General features: G+C 39.4%; 1 protein-coding gene and 1 long non-coding RNA gene across 2 annotated transcripts in view; one reads left to right on the forward strand and one right to left on the reverse strand.

Moving 5' to 3' along the window:
• Positions 1–23,023, reverse strand: part of kcnq1.2 (potassium voltage-gated channel, KQT-like subfamily, member 1.2) — a 480,582-nt gene that overhangs the window by 16,733 nt on the left and 440,826 nt on the right. The window lies entirely within an intron of this gene.
• Positions 76–23,023, forward strand: part of LOC132210699 (uncharacterized) — a 50,220-nt gene continuing 27,272 nt past the window's right edge. The window contains exon 1 of the long non-coding RNA XR_009446859.1: positions 76–187. This is a non-coding gene — a long non-coding RNA (uncharacterized LOC132210699). The remainder of the gene's footprint in view (positions 188–23,023) is intronic.

Genomic DNA, 23,023 nt, shown 5'->3' on the forward strand with positions numbered 1-23,023 from the left:
CCTAATGCATGACAGACCACAGCTTCATTGGGTGGAAGCTAGTTAATCATGACAGTTACATCAAAAAAGTGTAGACATTCAATGGTATGCTTCCTTTCTTGCAGGAGAAGGAAATGCATGATGGGAGGCAGCAGAAAAAGAGGACAACTAATGTGCCTTCAATTCACGGGAACCTGCATCTTTGAAGGTATGACTGGCATGGCTGGACAGATTAATAGTTAATCCTACTTTTATACCATTTTTCCATCATCTTTCTAACTCATATGCTGTGGATGGTAATCACGTACATCCTATTTCCTTCTCTTCTTCTACCACACATTGATCACCATATAGCTTCTCCCTTTTCATTTTAGACACAAACACAAGGAGGAATTGGTGGAGGGGGAAGAGATATATTAAATTGATTTTAGTCTAACAGCCACTAATTCAGAGATTTACAATGTAATTTTGGGACTTTTTTGGTTGTCATTTTTGTTGCGTTTCATGGATGGTTTATTTCCCATGGCCTCACAAGTTTTCTCAATCAATCATCCTAGATGTGCCTCATTAACTACCTACCCTGCCTGCCTTTATGGTGCCATAGCAACAATGCCGTTTTGAAAGATTGGTCATGTCACTGAACAAAAGTTGGAATTCTGGAGTTGCCTTTCATGTCAGCAAAGTAGCAGTGTAGCCATAACACAGCTCTTCCACCTGTACAGAATTGGCAGGGCTGGCATCGCTTTGCACATGCGACTTACCTTCCCACTTCCATCATTGTTTAAGCACTACACATCAGTCTGCAGATACATCACATCTCACAATTCTTTGTAAATCACTAATTCTTCATCCCCTGTGCCCACCGGAGCTCAGCATCTCACCATTGTTCACAATCATGGCCGTTAAATAATGTGTATCATTGACTTTTATTCAGACGAGACAAAAGCATGCAGAAATCAAACCAGCAGATGTTGCATCCCCCTCTTTGCCCCCCCACCAATTCAGCCCAGTTCCCATTTACAGGAACAGGGTATCTCACTCCTGTCTGCCAAGCAGCACCCAATGAAGTTGTGCTCTGTCATGCATTAGGGAATTTTCCTCTGCTCAATATATTAATATCCTTCATAAAAGACTGCTTTAGCTGACCTAGTTCCTTGGCGTTCAGTGCATTCTTGTCACTTGCTCCAGTTGCGCAGAGCACAGCATATTAGGATTATGCGGCACACTATCTGCAATTACTGAAAGGCCCTACGAAACCTATCCAAGCAATGGAACCTTATCTTCCAGGAGGCCTATTGTCTGCTTCACTAGTGCTGGTTGTAGAATAGGCTGCATTTTATCCCTGCTGTGCCTTAGGCAGGGGTTGCATAACAGATGCAAATATTATGGCAGTTCCAAGGGTACCAGGCATAAATCGCTTAAAAAAAATGGTAGTAGTAATCATAGATTACTTGCACATTAATGTTATAGAACCCTTTTTATTGATAAACCCTGCCATGTTCTGTTAAGGCCACTTAGTGTGATGTGTATGATCTATCACTTCCTGCACCTGGGGGAAGCTAGCTATGTTGCTGAATCCTACTGACAGGACTACAGCATAGTCCTCATCATTAAAATTAGGCAAAGAGGTATGATCTCACACAGAAAACATTGGTCAGGCCTTGATATATTTCTGGGGGGATGATTGAGATATTCCACACGGGTTCCCTGGAAGGAGCTGGCTGCATAAATGTTCAGTGCAGTAGTTACTGTAAAGGCCACCTAGAATGCATGTCTTTAGGTCATATCACTATTGTGCAGTCACTGTGTCCTGGTACATACGCAGCCTGTGTCAATACTACATCTCATCATTGGCAGCAAATGCCATCCAGATACATGGAAAATGTCCTTCAATGGGCCTCCTATCATGCAGAAGTAGAGTCTTCATTTTATTTTGGGCTGTCAAATTGACATTGGTTCCATTCACTCCCAGCATGGTGTCAGCTATTTACCATTTGAAGGTCTTGATTAACAACTGGCTCTGACAATTGAATGGCAATGCGGGTTCTGCTGGATACCTGAATACCTGGCCACCAGACTTGGTCTGGTTATCAGGTTCCTTCTTCCAACCTATATGTCCTTTTCCAACTAGAATTCCTGGACAACCTATGTTGACTGAACCCCAACATGTTCCCACCCACCACATCAAATTTAAACTCTAACTATTCTTCTTACATCTTGTTGTCCCTCACTATAGCTTGGTGATACCCACCATCATGCTGCACTGTCCTCTCATCAAGGCAATGGTGGTGGCGACAGCCTATGTCCTCCAGTGCTGTACTGGCTTCTCCCTTATATATTGTTCCGTTCCATAACTATCCTTATTTCCTCCATGTACCAGCTGTTGCCTTCAACCCCCAAAGTTGATCCTCTTTACTTCCCTTCCCTATAGTATCCCAACACTCTATATCCACCAGTGCTAATTCCACTGATATGCAAGCGTGACTGAAGCACTCTCCCTGGGTTGTCCTGATAAGGAACCTCTGACATTGACAACTGACCAGAGCCAAGCTCCTGGACTGTGCATAGATGCTGCCCTGGACTGGTTGTACTGGAACCCCTGACTGACACTCAGTCCCCTTGACTTAACAGAGGACTATTTCTCTTTGACTTTGAGATGTGGTCATTAGATTGAATCACATAGTTTGTTTTCTGTGCAGGATGCTGGCATGTTGTTGGAGGAAGAAGGCAGCTCACCATTACCTTTTCAAAAGAAATTGTGGTTCCATTTGTAAGCCCCGTTTATTGATTGATTTAATATTAGACTCATAATTCTTAACTGAAGTAATAAAAAAAAGCTGAAATTTATACTCTTTCATATGAACACCATTTAGAAGCACTGAGGGTAGCAAGGACACAGGATTGTCTCTTTATTTTATTACCCAAGACTGACGCAGTAGCACCACTATTAATTGAGCTGACTGAGTCCTGGAAGACCCAGGAGCTGGTTTGTACCTCCAGTGTTAACTTTACTACCGAGAAGGAAACAAAGTTACTTGACTTCACTTGTACCAATGATACTTCTCAGATGCATTTATCCATGACAGTATTGGTGGAGAACTTGTGGTGAGAAAATCCTATCCTCACACTGAATATACTACCCATCACATTATGTGGTATTAGCACTCTGCCAACTGGATGAATTGAAAACAGTATCAACGGGGCGGCACGGTGGCTCAGTGGTTAGCACTGCAGCCTCACAGCACCAGGGACCCGGGTTCAATTCCCACCTCGGGTGACGGTCTGTGTGGAGTTTGCACATTCTCCCTGTGTCTGCGTGGGTTTCCTCCGGGTGCTCCGGTTTCCTCCCACTGTCCAAAGATGTGCAGGTTAGGTGGATTGGCCATGCTAAATTGCCCATAGTGTTCAGGGGTGTGTGGGTTATAGGGGGATGGGTCTGGGCGGGATGCTGCAATGGGCGGAGTGGACTTGTTGGGCCGAAGAGCCTGTTTCCACACTGTAGGGAATCTAATCTAAAAAAACTGGGCATCCATGAGGTGCAGTAGAATATCAACAGCAGCAGAATTGCATTCAATCACAATCTGTAAATTCATGGTCTGGAGTATTCCTCATTTTACCATTACCATTAATCCAGGGGATCAATCTTGGTACAATGAGTATTAGAGAACATGCCCAAGGTAGCAGCAAACTTACCTAAAAATGAGGTGCCAACCTGGTTAAGCTACAACACAGTAATTAAATACGCAAATAGGGGATACAACATGCCACAACCGATGGACAGTATCAAAACTCTGCAGCACTCCTGCAACCAGTCATGAATATTAGTGGACAATCAATCAGCTAACTGAAGGAAAAGGCTACACAATTACTATTATCCTCCTGATGAGGGAGTCCAGCACGTCAACTCAAAAGACAAGATTGAAGCATTTGCAACCATTTTCAGCTGAAATGGCAACTGGATGATGTCTCTTAACTTTCTTCTAATGTTCTCAGCATCATGGATGCAGATTTCAGACAATTTGATTCATTGCACATGACATTAAAAGCTGAAGGAACCAAATATAGTAACAGCTGTAGGTTCTGACACCATCTGGCAATAGTGCTGAAGACTTATGCTCCAAAATTAGCAGTGTTGTAGCATAGTAGAAAATGGTCCAAGTGTACCAAGTCATGAGAGAAAAACTCTCCACCTTGGTGGGAGAATCGAGAACCAGAGGAGATAACACCGTGTGGAGCTGGAGGAGCACCGCACACCAGGCAGCATCAGGGGAGTAGGAAAGTTGATGTTTCGGGTCAGGACCCTTCTTCAGAAAGAATCCCGGCTCAAAACGTCAGCTTTCCTGCTCCTCTGATACTGCCTGGCCTGCTGTGCTTCTCTAGCTCCACACTATGTCATCTCTGACTCCAGCATTGGAAGTTCTTACTATCTTGAGAACCAAAGGATATGGATTTAAATTGATTGGCTAAAGAAACCACAGCACCAGGAGGAAAGTTTATTTTAATGTGGTGAGTGGTTAGGATTTGGAATATGCTGCTCAAGTTGTCGTGGAGGCAGATTCAATTGCAGTTTCTAAAGAATTGAAAGGTATGTCAAGAGGAAAAGATTTCAGCACTATCAGAAAACAAGACATTAAGTGAATTGCCCTGGCAGAAACACACAGGCCAATAGCCTCCTTCTCTGCTGAAACCATTATATGATTTTATGAACTCTTTCCTAACAGTACTGTGAGTACTGCGTATCAACACAGGATAGACTGTAGTTATTGAAGAAAGCAGCTCACCATCATCTTTTCAAGGGCAATTATATGTTTTGTCTTGTCAGCATGCTTATATTCAATAAAACCATTTTAAAAATCTATTGCTCGTGGGTTTGGGATGGAGTACTGCCTTGTAATTTGAATAACCACTGCATGTGCTGTACTCAATTGTAATTTACTGTAAAGAAATCCAAGGTCTATAAGACATTACAAACATACAAAACCTTGTCTGCACATTGGTTCCATAGTGCCTTTTTATAATGGAGTTGGATATACCTTTAAACGTCTTCATTATACTTTACTACCAAACCTCATGTAAAACAAAACCCTTTACTGAGCTATGTAAATATTAATGTTGATGTTACAGAGCATTATTTTTGCAAAGTGAGCCAACAGAATTGACTTTCAAGCCCATTAAAACATCTTTTGCATTTATATTTTTAGACTAAACTTAGCTTCTTCAGTAGTGATATCTACCTGTATCCTAGCAATGTCTCTGATGTACTTATATTGACAAACAGTAGTGTAAAACCTAACTTGTGTTTACAGGAATAAAACCCATTCTCCAAAATAGATGTACCTAACACAGTAAGGTTTATACCACCAAATGTAAATGTATGAAAAATATTTTAAACATCAGCATACAAATTGAGTGACAATGGTTATGTTAACATGTGAAGAGTTCACACAAGATAAATCTACTTTTACAGTTAATTCCAAAGATGAAAAGCATTTATTCCAAACTTTTTACTGAATTCTCAGTCTTAAGGTGGTCTTCCAGAAACTTTTGAAAATACTTTGCACAAACTCAAATACAAAAAATGTTATGAGGATGAGTATTGCAACCATTTTATACAATGATATTGAATAGACAGGGGTGAAATGAATGATTGGTCAATCTGCTTGATTTAAAAGAACAATGCTGGTCGAAACTAATGCTTACTTTTCTTCAACATTGCTCAGGGATCTTTAAAATTCACCTGAACACTGAAAACAAGCAAGTGAGAATTTAATATCAGGAACGCATCACCTCTGACAATGTGCCACCAGTACTATGTCAACCTAAAATTGTGTTTAAGTATTCAAGTGACTGATAGGTGAGATTAATTCCAATTAAGCCAACTGGAACTTGCCTTGGGAGAGTGAGATAAATAGGCAGCAGTTGTCTCAGGATATTTTAATTTTTTTGTGTAACAATCAGTTGCAGACCAGTATTGCCAGAGGCCTGACAGCAGATTATCTTTTCATCCAGCCAAAGAGTGAGAGTGGGTGAAATGATATCCTAAATTGGAGAGAAACTATCAAATAATCTAAATGGTTCTATGTGTTAATGGATTAAGCATACCATGAAGAAATTTATTCTGTACGCATTAACTAACTAATCAGACGAAAAATGACATTTAAGTTTCTTCCCTAAATATTGCTCATTGTTGGAGAGAAAAACAACAAAGATTGAGTTTCCAACTTTGTATCTTCTCTCCATTTCCTTTTCATATTTATTCTTGAAGGAAGTTAAATCTGTCCTGTTTGCACAAACCTGTCATTGTGTTGTGATAAAATCAATTTTCTGTATTGATTTGTGTTGTGTAGGGTAGCAGCCTGTCAATATTGTAACATTTAAGCACACGATGTTCAAATGCCAGTTACACTTGATGCAGTCTGTGAGAGAAAAAGCACAGTTTTGTTGTGAGGTTTTTAATGCATCACCTAAAAAAATTCAGCGGCAATGAATAACAGTCCATGGCTGAGTTTTGATCAGAATCAGGAATAGGGGTAGATCACCAAGCTCGAGGGGGAGAGTGAAGGATTAATGTCACTGGACTAGCAATCCAGAAGCCCAGTTAATCTCAACAATGAATAAAGAAATCTATTCCACATATTTTTCGAACTGTTAGTCTTCAAGAATCTTGGAGCATCAATGCCCCAGGCAAATGCTCTGGCGATATGTGTTCAAATTCCATTAAGCAGCTGATTGAAATTAAATCACATCAACAATTCTGGAAAATAATATTAGTTACTGTAATGGTGATCATGCTAACTATTGTCATATTTGATTTGCTAATGTCCTTCTAAGGAAGGAAATTCTCCTTACCTGATTTTACCTGTATGTGACTCCCTACCCACAATGAGGTTGACACTGAAATAGTCTGGAAGGCCACACAGTTGAAGGGCAGTTGGGGATTGAAAACGAATGATGACCACCCATATCCTATGAAAGAATATGGAAAGAAATAAAGGGAAAAGTGGAGCTTTAGCTGGCTCAGTGTAGGTGCTGCTCAGGGAAATGCGTTTGGAGCTATTGAGACTTAAGAAGGCTTTCATGTACTTAGGTCACTGGAGCTGTAAAGAAGCTATCCACTAGGGAGCTGGCAGATGGTCAGAGCAAGTCAAAGAAGGTGACTTCATATAGTGAAAGTGTTGCTGGCAGTTGAGGAGCTGAAAGTTCATTAAAGTTCCAGGAGCTATTTGGTACCTGAAATCCATGAGCAATATTTGGTGCAGCTTGGAACACTAAAGAAACCCAGGGCAGTGTCAGATTAATGAAGGCAATCATCTATAAAGCAGCTAGATCATGCCAGTGTTTAGAATCTGGTATGCTGGTTTGACAGTCCAGTGGAGGACAGTCTTGGGAGAAAAGATTGGACTATGAGTAGTTGAAGAAGGCTACATTGGTGTGACCTTTTGAGGAAATGCAAAATTTGAATATGAACATCAAATATCCCTTTTGAAAGAGGAAATGATTTAGATGAGAATTAAGAGGAGAACCTGATGAAAAAACTCAGCAGGTCTGGCAGCATCTAAGGAAAGAAAAACAGTTAAAATATCAGTCCAATATGACTTTTCATCAGAGCTCTTCTGAGTTGAAGAAGAGTCATATTGTGAAAAGTTATTGCCTATCTATAATTGTCCATAAGGCAGTTAAGAGTCAACTGTATATGTATAGATCTGGAGTCTCATGAAGGCCAGACCAGGTAAGGGTGGCAGATTTCCTTCCCTAAACGGGAATTCCATCAACAAACACATTGATTTGGAGCCAATGTGTTTGTTGATGGAGTTCCGGTTGGAATGCCATGCTTCTAGGAATTCTCGTGCATGTCTCTGTTTGGCTTGTCCTAGGATGGATGTGTTGTCCCAATCAAAGTGGTGTCCTTCCTTATCTGTATGTAAGGATAGTGGGTCATGTCGTTTTGTGGCTAGTTGATGTTCATTGCCCAACTAGCCACAAAACGACATGACCCACTATCACTCGTATCCTTACATACAGATAAGGAGGGACAACACATCCCTCCTAGGACAAGCCAAACAGAGACATGCACGAGAATTCCTAGAAGCATGGCATTCCAACCGGAACGCCATCAACAAACACATTGATTTGGAGCCAACCTACCATCCCCTGAGAAAAAGAACAGGAAATGACATCACTAACGCAGGAAATGACATCACCAACCCAAGGAAACCTAACTAGATATATAGAAAGCGGGACATAACACCAGTGCTTCGTTGGAGGCTCACTGATGATGTTACCTGGAATGGTGACGAAACGTCTGAAAACTAACCTTCCAGCTCAGCGAGCAAACTCACATCCAGAACCTCAACCTGAGCTACAAATCTTCTCAAAACTCGCTATTTGTTATTATAGCTAACAGCACACTTGATATTGTTCAGCAAGTGTTGCCCAATTACATGATGGCACCTATCAACAGGTGTTTTGAGAATAGGCAGCATTTACTGGACAATCCATATTATGCTAATAACTACACTGACATCCAATTTAGTTTAGTAAATCAAGCTTGTAATTTGATTGAATAAAAACTGAAATTCCTGGAGAAACTCCACAGATGTGGAAACATCTGTGGGGAGAAAGCAGAGTTAATGTTTCCAGTCCAGCGATTCTTCAGAACTGCTGCAAAACTTGCTCAGTTTCTGAGTTTGCGCAATTTCTGTTTTTGTTTCAAATCTCCAGCATCTACAGGTTTTTAATATCATCATATCTTTGCCTAATACATTTACCTTTCCAAGAAGTGAATTATATTCGTATGTAGGAACCTATTCCTTGCAAACAAACAGCATATGTTCTGAATCAGTCAATTTGCTAACCAATCAATGCCTTTTTCTTCTGTAGTGTAAATTGTTTTGTTTGAAATTTAGCATTCTTGCATTTGTCCTTATGCCAAGAAATTGAAAAGCTTTAGCAATATGTCTCCTTTTTAAAGCAATATTCAAGTTCTGTATCACCAAGTAACAATCATTAAATATAGTTACATGTGAAGGATTAATTTAGTTGTTTCTTTCACGATGATTTACCATCCATATGCTGTGCTGTTAAAGGGAATTACGCAGCTAGACTGCACATTTGAATAGAGATATTTGGATATTTTCTGTTTGCACTGAGAATGCTTGGATTACACTCAAATATCTTATTTTGTGAATGATTTCTGCTCATCAGTTTAAAACTAATTTTTATGGTACTTAGTAAAGTTTTTTACAATATAAAAGGAAATAGTACTTTGGTAAATTGGGGCTAGGAGGGAAGTCACTTTGACCTTGACCAAGCATGGTGTTAATTACACTTGAATGTTACTGTGATTTTCCATCATGGCATTTCACTCATTCTATTAAAATAGTTCAGGGAATTTGCAGGATCAGAAAATGTAAATTGATTAAAACATATAACACCATTGTATTACAAAATTGAAATTAAAAAAGAAAAGAAATGCATACTATTGAAAGCAGAATATGCAATAGTTCTGATGCATCTGACTCAGTTCAGATTACATTTCTCATACAGTTTCTGTGACATTTGTAATTGCCATGCCAAGTATGTGGTAGGGATGGAGTTTTACAACCCTTTCTCCAGACTCCCTGATTCTCTTACAAGATCACGGATGGATTATTCATAGAAAATAACAAATAGGTGTAGGAGTAAACCATTTGGCCCTTTGGGCCTGCCCCATCATTCAATATGATCATGGATAATTATCTAACCAAGTATCCTGTTCTGGCTTTCTCCCCATATCCTTGATTCCTTTATTCAAAAGAACTACATTTAAGACATTCTTGAAAACATTCAGTCCTAGGACTCAACTGTCTTCCGTGGCAGACAGTTCTACAAGCTGACCAATCTCTGGGTGAAGAAAATTTATCATAATGAACCTTGGGAATGGCAGGACTGAGACTCGTTCAGTTAAGACCAAAGAAACCTAGAAAATTCCAATAAGATTATCAAAGGGTCAGTGCAGGAAGGAATTCCTGAGGACTAGGGAGTATAGAACCAGATGTTACAGTTTAATGATATGTGGTAGGCCATTCAGGACTGAGATGAAGAGAAATTTCTTAAACCAGCAAAGTTTGTATGTTCCCTGCAAGCTTACACATACTTTATTTCTTCCCCTCTTAATCAATTCTTTGTTGTCCTTTGCTAAAATCTACACTGCTCCCAGTTCCCACGTCTGTTGTATTTTTTAGCTAATTTTTATGCTGTTTCCATAGTTCTAATACTATATCTAATTTCCCATTGGTGGACCAATGTTTTTCTTGTTTTATCTTGGGCCAGACAATAATAAACAATTGTTCCAGTTCATCATGTGCTCTTTTTAAATGTTTGCCATTACCGATGTCCTCCCTTTAAGTGACATTTCCCAATTTATCATAGCCAGCTTGTGCCTCTTTATTTGGGTGATAGCCTAATGGTATTGTCACTACTATACCAGAGACCCATGTAAGGTTCTGGGTACTTGGGTTTGAATACCACCATAACAGATGGAAAAATTTGAATCCAATGAAAGTCTGGAATTAACAGTCTAATGATGACCATGAAACAACTGATTGTTGGGAAAAATCCATTCCGGTTCACTAATGTCCTTTAGGGAAGGAAGCTACCATCCTTACCTGGGCTGGCCTACATGTGACTCCAGATGTACAACAATGTGATTTTCTTTTAACTGCCCTGAGGAAGTCCTCCTGGATGTCCAGGGGATGGGACAGCTGACCACCAAAAACCACAAACATAGTTCTTTGGGTCAAGTGTTTGAAACAAGGCTTAAAGATCCAGGAACTGAGTGACTGATGGAATTAAACTGAGTGACAGTGAGCAGGTTGTTGCTAATTAGGTGCTGCTTGATACTATAGTTGATGACACCTTCTGTCATGTTACTGATGATTGAGAATGGACTCAAAAATAGAAATTGCTAGAAAGGCTCAGCAGGTTTGGAAGCATCTGGACAGAAATCAGGGTTAATGTTTCTGTTAGCTCTGTTCTGAGGAAGTTTCACTGGACCGGAAATGTTAACACTGATTTCTCTCCACAGATGCTGCCTGACCTGCTGAGCTTTTCCCACACTTTCTGCTTTTGTTTCTGATTTACACCATCTTTTGGTTTTAAGAATAGATCGAATGGTTAGCAATTAGCCAGGTTGGCTTTGTCCTGCATTTTGTATATTGGACAATTTTTCACATTGTTGCATAGGTGCAGCATGATAGTTCATTGGAACAGTTGGTTAGGGGTATGGAAAGGTTTGGAGCACAACTCTTCAGTACTGTTGCCAGATGTTGTCAGGGGCTGTAGCCTTGGCAGTATCAGTACCTCCAGCCATTGCTTCATATCATATTGAGTGAATTGAATTAACTGAAGACGAGCATCTGTGATACTGGGGACCATTGGAGGAGACTAAGATGGAATATCAACTTAGCATTTTTGACAGAAGATTGTTGTGAATGCATGAGCCTTTTTTTGGCACTGAAAGACTCAACTCTCCCATAATTGAGGATAGGGATATTTGTGAAGTTGCCTAATTGACTGAATTGTTTAATTATCAACCACCATTAATAATGGATATGGCAGGATTTCAATCTGATTCATGGTGGAATCACTTGGCTCTGTCTATCATCTGATGCTTGTTCTGTTGGGCAATAAGTAGTCATGCTTCTGCCTTGATGGTAAAGGTAGAGTCGTAGATATGCTGGGCCACAAAGTTACAAAGATCCTTAATCTGTTTGAAGTCTATTTCATTTATCACAGTGCCACACACAGTGTAGGGTATTGTCAATGTGAAAATGGGACTTTGTCTCCAGAAGTACTTTGCGATGGTCACTCTTACCAATATTATCATAGACAGATACATTTGGTCGTGTATAAGTTCCAGTATGTTATTTTCCTACTTATTGGGTCTCTTTCCACCTGCTGCAGTCCCACCACCTGCCACAGTCACAGTCCAGCAGTTGTCTTCTTTCAGATTCGGCGAACTTGGTCAGTAGTGGTATTACCTGGTGGTGGACATTGGTCACCAATTCAGAGCATACTCTGAGACTTCATCAGCCTGAATACTTTCTCCAATGATGATCAACATTGAGGAGTACTGAGTCTTCAGCCAAGAAGGGGGTGGGATAGAATTGGGTGGGTGGGAGGGCGTGCTGATGCACGGTAATCAGTTTGGGTTTTCCTTGCTCATGTTTGACCTGATGCCATGAGAGTTCATGGGGTCCAGAGTCAATGTTGAGGACTCTTTCCTGATTGTATGCCATTGTGCTAGTGGGACAGGACATAACCAGGGATTATGAAAGTGTTGGCTGGAACATTCTATATAAGATATAATTCCATGTGTATGACTACTTCAGGTTGTTGCTTGACTAATCTGTGAGACAGCTCTCCCAATTTTGGCACTAGCCCCCATATGTTAATATGAGGACACGGCTAGGATTGACAGGATTGTGTTATTTTGTCATTTATGGTGCCTTATTTGAGGTCAGGTGGTCTGTCTGGGTTTTATTGTTCTTTTGAGATATTCCATTGATGTAACTGAATGGTTTGCTAGGTCATTTCAGAGTACAGTTAAGAGTCAACTACATTGTTGGGTCTGGAGTCTCTTGTCAGCCAGACTAGGTAAGGACGCAGTTTTCCTTCCCAAAAAGGCATCAGTGAACCAGATGAGTTTTTAACAACAATTGACAATGGTTTCATGGTCACCATTAGACTTTTAGTTACCGATATTTATTGAATTAAAATTCCACTGTCTATAGTGGCAGGATTCGAATCCAGGTCCCCAGAAAACTACCTTGATCTCTGGATTATTAACCCAACATCAATATTACTACACTGTCATTTTCCCATGATCCCTCTCTTTGTCTGCTTACATCATTGATCCAGGGAACTGCCAGCTTCAATCCAGACCTCTGCCTCCAATCCAAATATTAGTCAACTCCATACTTGATTACTGGCCTATATCCTCCTCTTGCCAGAATCTAAGCCTTTGCCTAATCCCCAGATGATCCCGGCCTTTGCCGTCCAGTGCTGGACTCAAGTCCTCTAATATTAGCCTCTGTCTATGCTGATCCCCATGAAACTGTTCTCATTCCTCTTCATTTCTAATATGCCATCCTTCTGTGTCACTGGTCCACTCAGTTTTAGATACCCCAGCTTGTCAATGAGTGAGATTCTATACTCAATATCATACATATTACCTTATTTGTCCAGAGATCTGTGCCAGCCCCACATGCTGCTTAAAATTCTAAACCATAATGTACAGCCATAAACACTGAATTTAGGTCTTTTGCAGTGAGTCATTAATAAATCTGATGTCATTCTTATGCAGCTATCTGTCTGATTTTTAGACTGAGCACTTTCTTCAGAAACTGATGCATGTGTTAAAAATACAACTACAGGAATGTAGTGTAAGCAGCTTGGGGCAATGACAGAGATATACCTGTGAATAGTGAAAGACTGTTTCTTCTGGCTGTAGAGACAGTAATGATGAGTCATTAATTTAATATCGTCACTGAGGGGCTAGATTGTGTGAGAAATTCTTTATGTAAATAATTAATCGAGTGTTGAATGCTTCAACATAAAGAACGGTTGAGGCAGGCATCATTGTACCTTTTGTTGAAAAATTGGAAAAGTATTTGAAACAGAAGTTTGGTATTTCTCTAGCAGTGAACTAGTGTGGAAACAAAATTATCTTGTACCGTAGATTTCTTTACTTTTATGACACTTGTAGGAAAAAAAAACAAGTGCATACTTTGCAGGAATTGGGAAAGGAGAATTTTTGGATTTATTTATTGTCTGAAGCATTCACCTATCAGGAAATGTTAATTTTTAAAATTATTTTGCATTTTCCATTTTTACCTGAGGCTACCCTGTACTTGGGATATCAAGTTAATCTGACTGTTAAGGGATAACATGAGAGATTTGGCTTTTGAACATTTTAGAATCAGAAGCAAAACTTACCACCAGAATAGTTGCAAAACTAAGCAACAAAATGAATTAAATGTAGATTTTAATTTCAGTCATTTGTGTGAATGACTATCACCATAGTGATAATTAAAAGTTTAAATCCCAGTTGTATCAACACAAAGGAGTGAAACCAAACAATGTTCTGCACTCAAGTACTGTAGTATGCAAATAAAATTAGTGGAGCAATTACACAGAATTGTTTTGCTTCTCATTGTATATAAGACAGGACTAGGTAAAGACAAAAATAGTACACTGAATGTAATTTCCTCAGAAACATCAGTTTTAAGAAAAGCTCTTTTCCAAACTCAACACGATCAAACACCATATTATATTGCAATAAGGAAATCAAAAGATGTGTAAGATGATTTTTTTCAAAAGCTCCTTCTTTAGAATATACTTCACAACCAGCAAGGCATGTTGTAAATGTTAAACATTAATTTTAGTGGACGATGTTTTATGAGTCTCCCGATCACTAATGGAAGATGAAGATCTTGACTTTTTGTAGCTTAGTCAGTTTATAGAACATTACAGCACAGTACAGGCCCTTCGGCCCTCGATGTTGTGCCAACCTGTCATACTGATCTCAAGCCCATCTAACCTACACTATTCCATGTATGTCCATATGCTTATCCAATGACGACTTAAATGTACCTAAAGTTGGCAAATCTACTACCGTTGTAGGCAAAGCGTTCCATTCCCTTACTACTCTCTGAGTAAAGAAACTACCTCTGACATCTGTCCTATATCTTTCACCCCTCAATTTAAAGCTATGCCCCCTCGTGCTCGCCGTCACCATCCTAGGAAAAAGGCTCTCCCTATCCACCCTATCTAACCCTCTGATTATTTTATATGTTTCAATTAAGTCACCTCTCAACCTACTTCTCCCTAATGAAAACAGCCTCAAGTCCCTCAGCCTTTCCTTGTAAGCCCTTCCGTCCATACCAGGCAACATCCCAGTAAATCTCCTCTGCACCCTTTCCAAAGCTTCCACGTCCTTCTTATAATGCGGTGACCAGAATTGTACACAATACTTCAAGTGCGGCCGCACCAGAGTTTTGAACAGCTTCACCATAACCTCTTGATTCCGGAACTCGATCCGTCTATTAATAAAATCTAAAACACTGTATGCCTTCTTAACAGCCCTATCAACCTGGATGGCAACTTTCAAGGATTATGGATTTCAAGGAGTTTGGATGATGTATTACGTCCTTTATGTAATAATGAATAAATATCAGATAAGACTTCGCAAATCAAACCAAATCAAATATAATTATCATTACATTTCTTCAGGGTTAGAACTACCAATTATTTTGTGTGGTTTGTCATTATTACTTCACTGAAACTGGCATAAACTCTTGATATGCACTCAAACAGAATAATGCTGAAATTAAGTTTTAAATGTTACTTTTGGAGATTCTATGTTTCTTTGGAGGGTGTGATGTTACAATCCCCTCCAGTCTGCATTTAATTGAAAATTGCTGAGCTGGTAAGAACACTCAATATTACACTTTCAGTCTTTCTGTAAAAATCCTTGTAAAAGTTACACCTCATAAAATGTGAGCTAGGTTTTTAACAATGTATTAAGTTATAATTACTGCTCAAAATCTCAATGCCCTGAAAAGATAATTGTATAATTGTGAAATGTGAAATTTCTCCTTTGTGACCCAAAATCCCACATTTTCAAGGTAAACATTTCTTTTTAAAAATTGCCTATTGTAGATTGTTGGATGTGGGTTAACCCAGTAGTTATGTAAACCATTTTATACACACTGAAATGCATGTTGAATTCTGTTCTCAACATGTAAATTGACCCTATATTTTAGTTAATAAATGAATATTTAATGCTATACTTTGCACTGATAGCCTCAATATTTTAGTTTAAAAATAAAATTAGAGATATACCCGTCTTTTAAGCTGATGCATTGGATCAATGAGATGATATGTGTTGTGTTGCAGAAAAAATGCAAAGGAAGTGATCACACAGAGCAAACATGAGAAGATCAGACATGGGTCCTTCTGCATAAAGAATAATGTACAAAGCTGGTTTCAAAGGTACAAATCATAACATTTATTAACTGCCCCATCAGATTCACTGATGTCCATTACAGTCGGAAGTCTTCCATCCTTTTCTGGCCTGGGCTACATGTGATTTTTAGATCCACACCAATGTTGTTGACTTGAATGAGTGGATTGCCTTACAAGGAAGGGTTGTACAAGTTAGACTTCTTTCTGTTAGTGTTTAGAAGAGTGAGTGGTGACTTAATTGAATCATTAGGTTCTGAAAAGTCTTGACAGAGTTGAGAGCAGAAGGGATGTTTCCTCTCGTGAGAGAATCTAGAACTAGAAAAGAAATCAGTACAGCACAGGAACAGGCCCTTTGACCCACCTTGTCTGCACCGACCATGAAGTCATTCAAAATTAATTCCATCTGCTTGCTATTGGCCTGTATCTCTTTATTCCCTGCCTGTGTTCATGCATCTGTCTAAATGCTTCTTAAATGTTGTCATCGTTTATGCTACTATCACCTTCCCTAGCAGGCACCTGCTAACCTCTGTGTAAAAATAAACTTGCCTTGCAATCTCCTTTAAATTTTCCTCTCTCACCTTAATTCTGTGCCCCTCAGTATTTAACACTTTCGCTATAGCGAAATTATTGACATAATATTAATCTCGTGAAATTATTGACATAATATTATTCTGCTTTAGCAGAATTATTGACACAATCAATCCTATCCGTGCCTTCCAAAATTTGATATATGAACAAAGAACAATACAGCACAGGGACAGGCCCTTTGGCCTCCATGCCTGCACTGCCATATTATGCCCTTCTAAACTAAAACTGTTTTCACTTACAGGATACATATCCCTCTATTATCTTCCTATTCATGTATTTGTCCGAGTGCTTCTTGAATGCTGCGACTGTTTGTGTCCACCACCTCCTCTGGCAACACGTTCCGTGCACTCTCCATGCTTTGTGTGGAAAAACTTGCCTCTTTCATCTCTTTTAAACTTTCTCCGCCACTCCCTGCCCTTGTACCTTGAACTTGTGTCTCCTGGTAATTGACCCCTCCATCCTGGGAAAAAGCCTCATTCTTTCCACTCTATCCATGCCGTTCACAATCTTTTAAACTTCTATTAGGTCACCCCTCAAACTTCTGCATTCCAGTGAAAACAAACCTAGTCTATCCAACCTTTCTTCACAGCTAAAATACCTCATACCAGGTAAACATTTTCTGTACCCTCTACAAAACATCCACATTCTTCTGGTAGCATAGTGAACAGAACTGTACACAATATTTGAAGTGTGGTCTAATTAAAGTTCTAGAAAGCTGCAGTGTAACTTGTCTATCTTTATACTTCCAATCAGGTTGCCCGTCAGCATCTGACATTCTAACTGATTTATTGTCAAGTGTACTGGAATAAAGTGAAAAGCTTTGTATACGAGCAGTATAGGCAGATCAGAATAAGCAAGGATGTACAGAACTAAGATCGCAAAAAAAGTAGACACAGGCATACAGGTTACATTGCAGCTTTCTAGAACTTTAATTAGACCACACTTCAAATATTGTGTACAGTTCTGTTCACTATGCTACCAGAAGAATGTGGATGTTTTGTAGAGGGTACAGAAAATGTTTACCTGGTATGAGGTATTTTAGCTGTGAAAAATGTACAGAAAATGTACAGAAAAACATAGGAGGAGAACACATTCCTATCTACATCAACGGAATTGAGGTTAGAGAGTCCATTCATCAGTCTAATAATGGCCAGGAAGAAACTGTTTCTGAATCTGCTGGTGCTTGTGTTCAAGCTTCTGCATCCTCTGCCTGTAGGAAGAGGTTGTAGGACAGCATTACCAGGGTACAATGGGTCTTTGTTGGCAGCTTTTCAGTAGCAACAAGTTGTGTAAATGGAGTCCATGAATGGAAGGTTGGCTTCAGCGATGGTCTGGGCTGTGCATACACATGTCGGTAGTTTCTTATGGTCCTGGGCAGAGCAGTTGTCAGACACTATGCTTTCAAAAGTGCATCTGTAGAAATTGGTGAGTATTCCTATGGACATGCCAAATTTCCTGAGCTGCCTGAGGAAGAACAGGTGTTGTTGTGCCTTCTTGACTGTTGCATTTATGAGGGAAGTCCAAGGCAGGTTGATGGTTATTATCACTTTGAGGAACTTGACACTCTCCACTCTCAAAACCTCAATTCCGTTGATGTAGATAGGAATGTGTTCTCCTCCTATGTTTTTGAAGTCAATAATCAGATCTTTAGTTTTGCCAATTTTGAGAGAGGTTGCTCTTATTGCAGTACGTCAACAAGCCCTCTATCTCCCTTCTGTATTTTGACTCATCATTATTAGATGTCTGTCCTATTACAGTGGTGTCATCAGCGAAGCTGTAGATGGATTCAGAATTTGGCAACACAGTCGTGGGTGTACAGGGAGTGTAGTAGGGGGCTGAGGATGTGTCCTTGGGGGCTCCAGTGTTGAGTGTTATTGTGGAGGAGGTGCAGTTACCAATATTCACTAATTGTGGTCTGAGAGACAGACTGCAGAGGATTCCATTGAAGAGGGCAGAGCAGAGACCAAGGTCTGAGTTTTGAGATCAGTCCAGAGGAGATAATTGTGTTGACCACAGCAGGAGTCTGACGTAGGTGCCCTTGTTGACCAGATGTTCTAGGGATGAGTGCAAGTCTCGGAATATGACGTCCGCTGTGTAAACAGATTAAGTTTATCCAACCTCTCCTTGCAGGTAATACATTCTAATCTAAGCAACATCCTGGTAAAACTCTTTTGCACCCTCACCCAAATCTCCACATTCCTACCATAGCGTGGTGACCAGAGCTGCACACAATACTCAAAATGGCCAGACTTTTTAATATAGCTCCAAAATGACTTGCCAACTTGCATACTGAATGCCCCGACTGATGAAGGCAACAGAGCATATGTATTCTTTACCACCTTAGCCACTTGTGTTGCCACTTTCAGGATTCTATGGACTTACACCCCAATAACTGCATATTTTCTTCTTGTATCTGCCCTGCCAAATGCATCACCTCAGATTAAACTCCATCTGCTGTTTCTTGGCCAAACCTTTCAACTGATCTTTATCCTGCTTTATCCTTTGACAACCTTCCTCACTGTCCACAACTTCACCAAATTCTGTGTCATCTGCAAACTTACCAATCAAACCAATAACATTTTATCAAAAACTTTTTTTAAACAAACAATATAAACAACAGAGGTCCCAGTACTGATATTTATGGAACACCACCAGTCACAGATCTCTAGTCTAAAAAACACCCTATTCACAATTACTTTCTGTCTTTTATGACCAACTCAATTTTGTAGTTAACTTACAAAATTATTGTGGATCCTATGTGACGTAACCTTTTGGACCAGCTTACAATGAGAAACCTTGTCAAATGCTTAATTAAAGTCTATGTAGACTGCCTCCACAGTCCTACTTCAATCATCTTTGTCACTTTCTCAAAACACTCAAATTTGTGAGACAAGACCTTCTTTATACAAAGCTATGGTGACCATTCCCAATAAATCCATTCTTTTCCAAGTGTGAGAGATCACTACTCAAAAGTAAGACATTGCCCATTTAAGACAGATGAGGAGAATTTATTTCTTAGAGAGGGTCACTGCTTTCACTGACATTTCAGGAAACGTTGAGTCTTGGATGCTTTTTAGGCAGTAATAGATAGATGCTTTGGACGAGGGTATAAGGTTGTCAGAGATAGGCAGGAATTTAGAATAATCAAACCAGCAATGATCTTATTGAATGAGTTTTGAAGGCTAGGTCTTCCACTTTTGTTCCTAATTCATAGGCCATTTCAGAACTTATGAACATAATATGACATGGCAGCAAATGCATGGGAAGATCACTACCTATAAGGTTCCCTCTAAGCCACTCACCTTCCTGACTTTATAGTTAGTTCTATTTTTGCTGTTACTGAGGGAGGAAAAACCTGGAGTCCCCTCCCTGAACACACTCCATATAAACATGCCATAAAGACTGTAGTAGTTCATGACCTTTACTAGGGATGGGCCAGAAAAGGTGGCCAAGCCTGCGATGCGCAAATCCTATGAAAGATTTTTAAAGAATTGGTTATTGGTATAACTATCAGTATAGTCAAGATTTTACAGCAAGTGCTACCCAACTGAGAAACATGTTTTACAGTGCAAGATGGTTAACTACAATCTGTACCCTGGCTATTACAAAGAACTGAAGAAGGGCCTAGGCCTGAAATGTCAGCCTTCCTGCTCCTCTGATGCTGCTTGGCCTGCTGCGTTCATCCAGCTCTACACCTTGTTATCTCAGATTCTCCAGCATCTGCAGTTCCTACTATCTCTGAAGGAACACATTGTTTGATTCTATCAGTCTATCATTAGGATGTATGGTGCAAACCTAGCATTGCAAAAGCCCCAAATTCATATACAGTACTACTCAACTATGCGATAGAACATTTTTTTGGATTGATGGCAAAATCCAGTTTGTGGAAACACCTATTTTCACTACACATCATACATCTCTGTAGACTTCAACAAACATTTTTACTCAACAGAAGCCAAACAAAACAATCCAGCAACTCACCTGAAAATAGTTGACAAAACCTTTAAATAGGATGATGGTGAAACATCTGTGTAAGGAATAGGGAAAATGTTTGCTGGAGAGGGAGAAGACTTGATAATAGCATCACTGATGTTAAATGCTGACCAGTGTCACCAGCTGCCTAATCTGCATACTTATAGTGCATAAGCCAAGCATTTGCCGCTAAGTATCTAAGTATGGGCAATTATAAAGTTGCATTTTGCAGCCTCTCTCTATGATTGACTGTCAAAATTGAGTGACAATATGGAAAAGAGATGTTTGTCAGATAGTTTATTTACTTTACATTCAATATAATTGTATAATTCAGTATAATTACTAAGTGTTCTAAAATTGAATTGCAAATGCATTGTGAAGTCATAAACACTCGTCAAACAGTACTTATCATGGATTCACATTCACAATAAACTGCAGAGTTAACTTATTATCAGTAGGCTAATTAGTAGTTGTGTAAAATATATTTGGTGCAGTCATTCAACGCATAAAGCAAATGAAAATTACATGCTCTGTTGGCATGTGTTCCATTTTCAACAAAGATGAGATTCAAAGATGATCTGATTTTTTTTAAAACTTGGATTGTGACCTGACCTTGCACCTGCTTTAACACTTCAGATGCCATTAACTTCAATAGTCCCAAGCTTCTGGATGTATTTATTAACAAACAGCTGTACTGCAAAGTATGTATGCAGCTCAGTGAACAAAACCTGACATATAGGGAATTCCTCAGAGGATTTGAGTTTCTAATGCAAATCAAAAGAAAAGGTCAGCTTATAAATGCTTTATTTGACCCAGCAGTGTCCCCACAGATACTGCCAAATCTGCTGAGCTTTTCCAGCACTTTGAGTTTTTATTTAAGCCGAGAACATTGGCCTTGAGGAACTCATGCAGTGATGTCTGAAGGTTGGGATAACTGTCCTATGAAGAGAGATTAAGGTGACTGTAGAGTTTAGAAGGTGATTTCATTGAAACGTAAAATTCTTAAAAGGCTGGAAGGGATGGATACAGAGAGGATGTTTCCTCTGATTGTGGGGCTAGGACTAGGAGCCACATTCTTAGAATAATGAACATGCTAATTAGGACTGAGATTAGGAGAAATTTCTTTCCTCAGAGAAGAATGAATCTTTAGTTCTCCACTTCCTGAGGAAACTCAATAATTGAGTATGATAATGATAAGATTTCTAGTTTTCTAGATACTAATGATATCAAGGATGTGGAGATAGCACAGGAAAAGGATGTTGAAGTAAATGATCAGCCATGATTGAGAATGGCAGAATAAATTTGAGGGCCTGAATAGCTGATTTCTATATTTCTAACTTCAGCAATTTTCCTTTGCATTGTATATGTCTCCAGCACAGTGGAAAGATTTCTCTGAATCCCATTGATTTTAATAGGTTCCTTATTGCCACACTTGGTCATTTGATATTATGACATTATGGCGGTCAATTTGATCTTGGTTGTGGAATGGCTAACAGTTCAATTCTGGAATCACTCCAGGTGACAAACGCCAAAATATATTTATATGTTATACATTTATGTGCTGTGCTGGGTCATTAACCATGCTTCAAACATACCAGGGGTCACATACAAAATGACATGCAAAAATACTTCTATTTATTACATGAGTGTGACAATAATCAGTGATTTAGTAATCTTTACAACAGTCATTGTAAATAAAGGCTGTATGTTATTTTTGTGACCGTTCCCTGAGGCCTCAAATACATGAAATTGTTGCCTAACTGACAGGTTTTTTTTCCAAGCTGCTCAAGTCAGATGGTCTTTTTTTGACATAAGTTTCCAATTCAAAGAACCATCGAAGCAGCTATACTGGCAACTAGCAACTGTCAACAAAATTGAGTGGAGACATTAAAGTGGGGAATGGGGATGTGGAAGTTCCAAAGCGGGGGCTGGAAACAGGAAATGTTCCAAGGCCCATAGAGTAGGACTTTCTCCTCCCTGATTTGGAGTAAGCACACTGGTTGGAAAGATGAGAAAATATGGAGAAAATGAAAAAAATTAGAAGCTTAACATTGAGAAAAAAATTTGCAATTTTCTCCTCAAGCCTTGAATGATGATTTCAGAATCTTGCCATTGAATGGTCATGATCTTGTTTCAATGTACTTAAATCTCATTATGAGTCCAATTCACTTTATCCATATACCACGTTCAATTCTAATCTCTTTCCCTGAAAATTAGTCAGCACAAATTCTAGACATGTAAGTCAGCAGATAGCTGGTGGCCACAGCTTGCCGAAAGCTTGTTCCACTTATTGTTCAACTATATATTCACAGCAATGTCCCTGAATTCTACGTGGTCACCATCTTCCTCAAAGTTTCATCCATGCAAGTCGGCAGCAAACCATCAACTTTACCACATCATCATGCTTGTTTTTGGACCAACTCACAAACCATGTCAGTGTTTTAACAATATAGTTGGGAGTTCAGGGACACCTATG

The sequence above is a fragment of the Stegostoma tigrinum genome, chromosome 18, assembly GCF_030684315.1.
Source record: "Stegostoma tigrinum isolate sSteTig4 chromosome 18, sSteTig4.hap1, whole genome shotgun sequence".
Taxonomy (NCBI): Eukaryota; Metazoa; Chordata; class Chondrichthyes; order Orectolobiformes; family Stegostomatidae; genus Stegostoma; species Stegostoma tigrinum.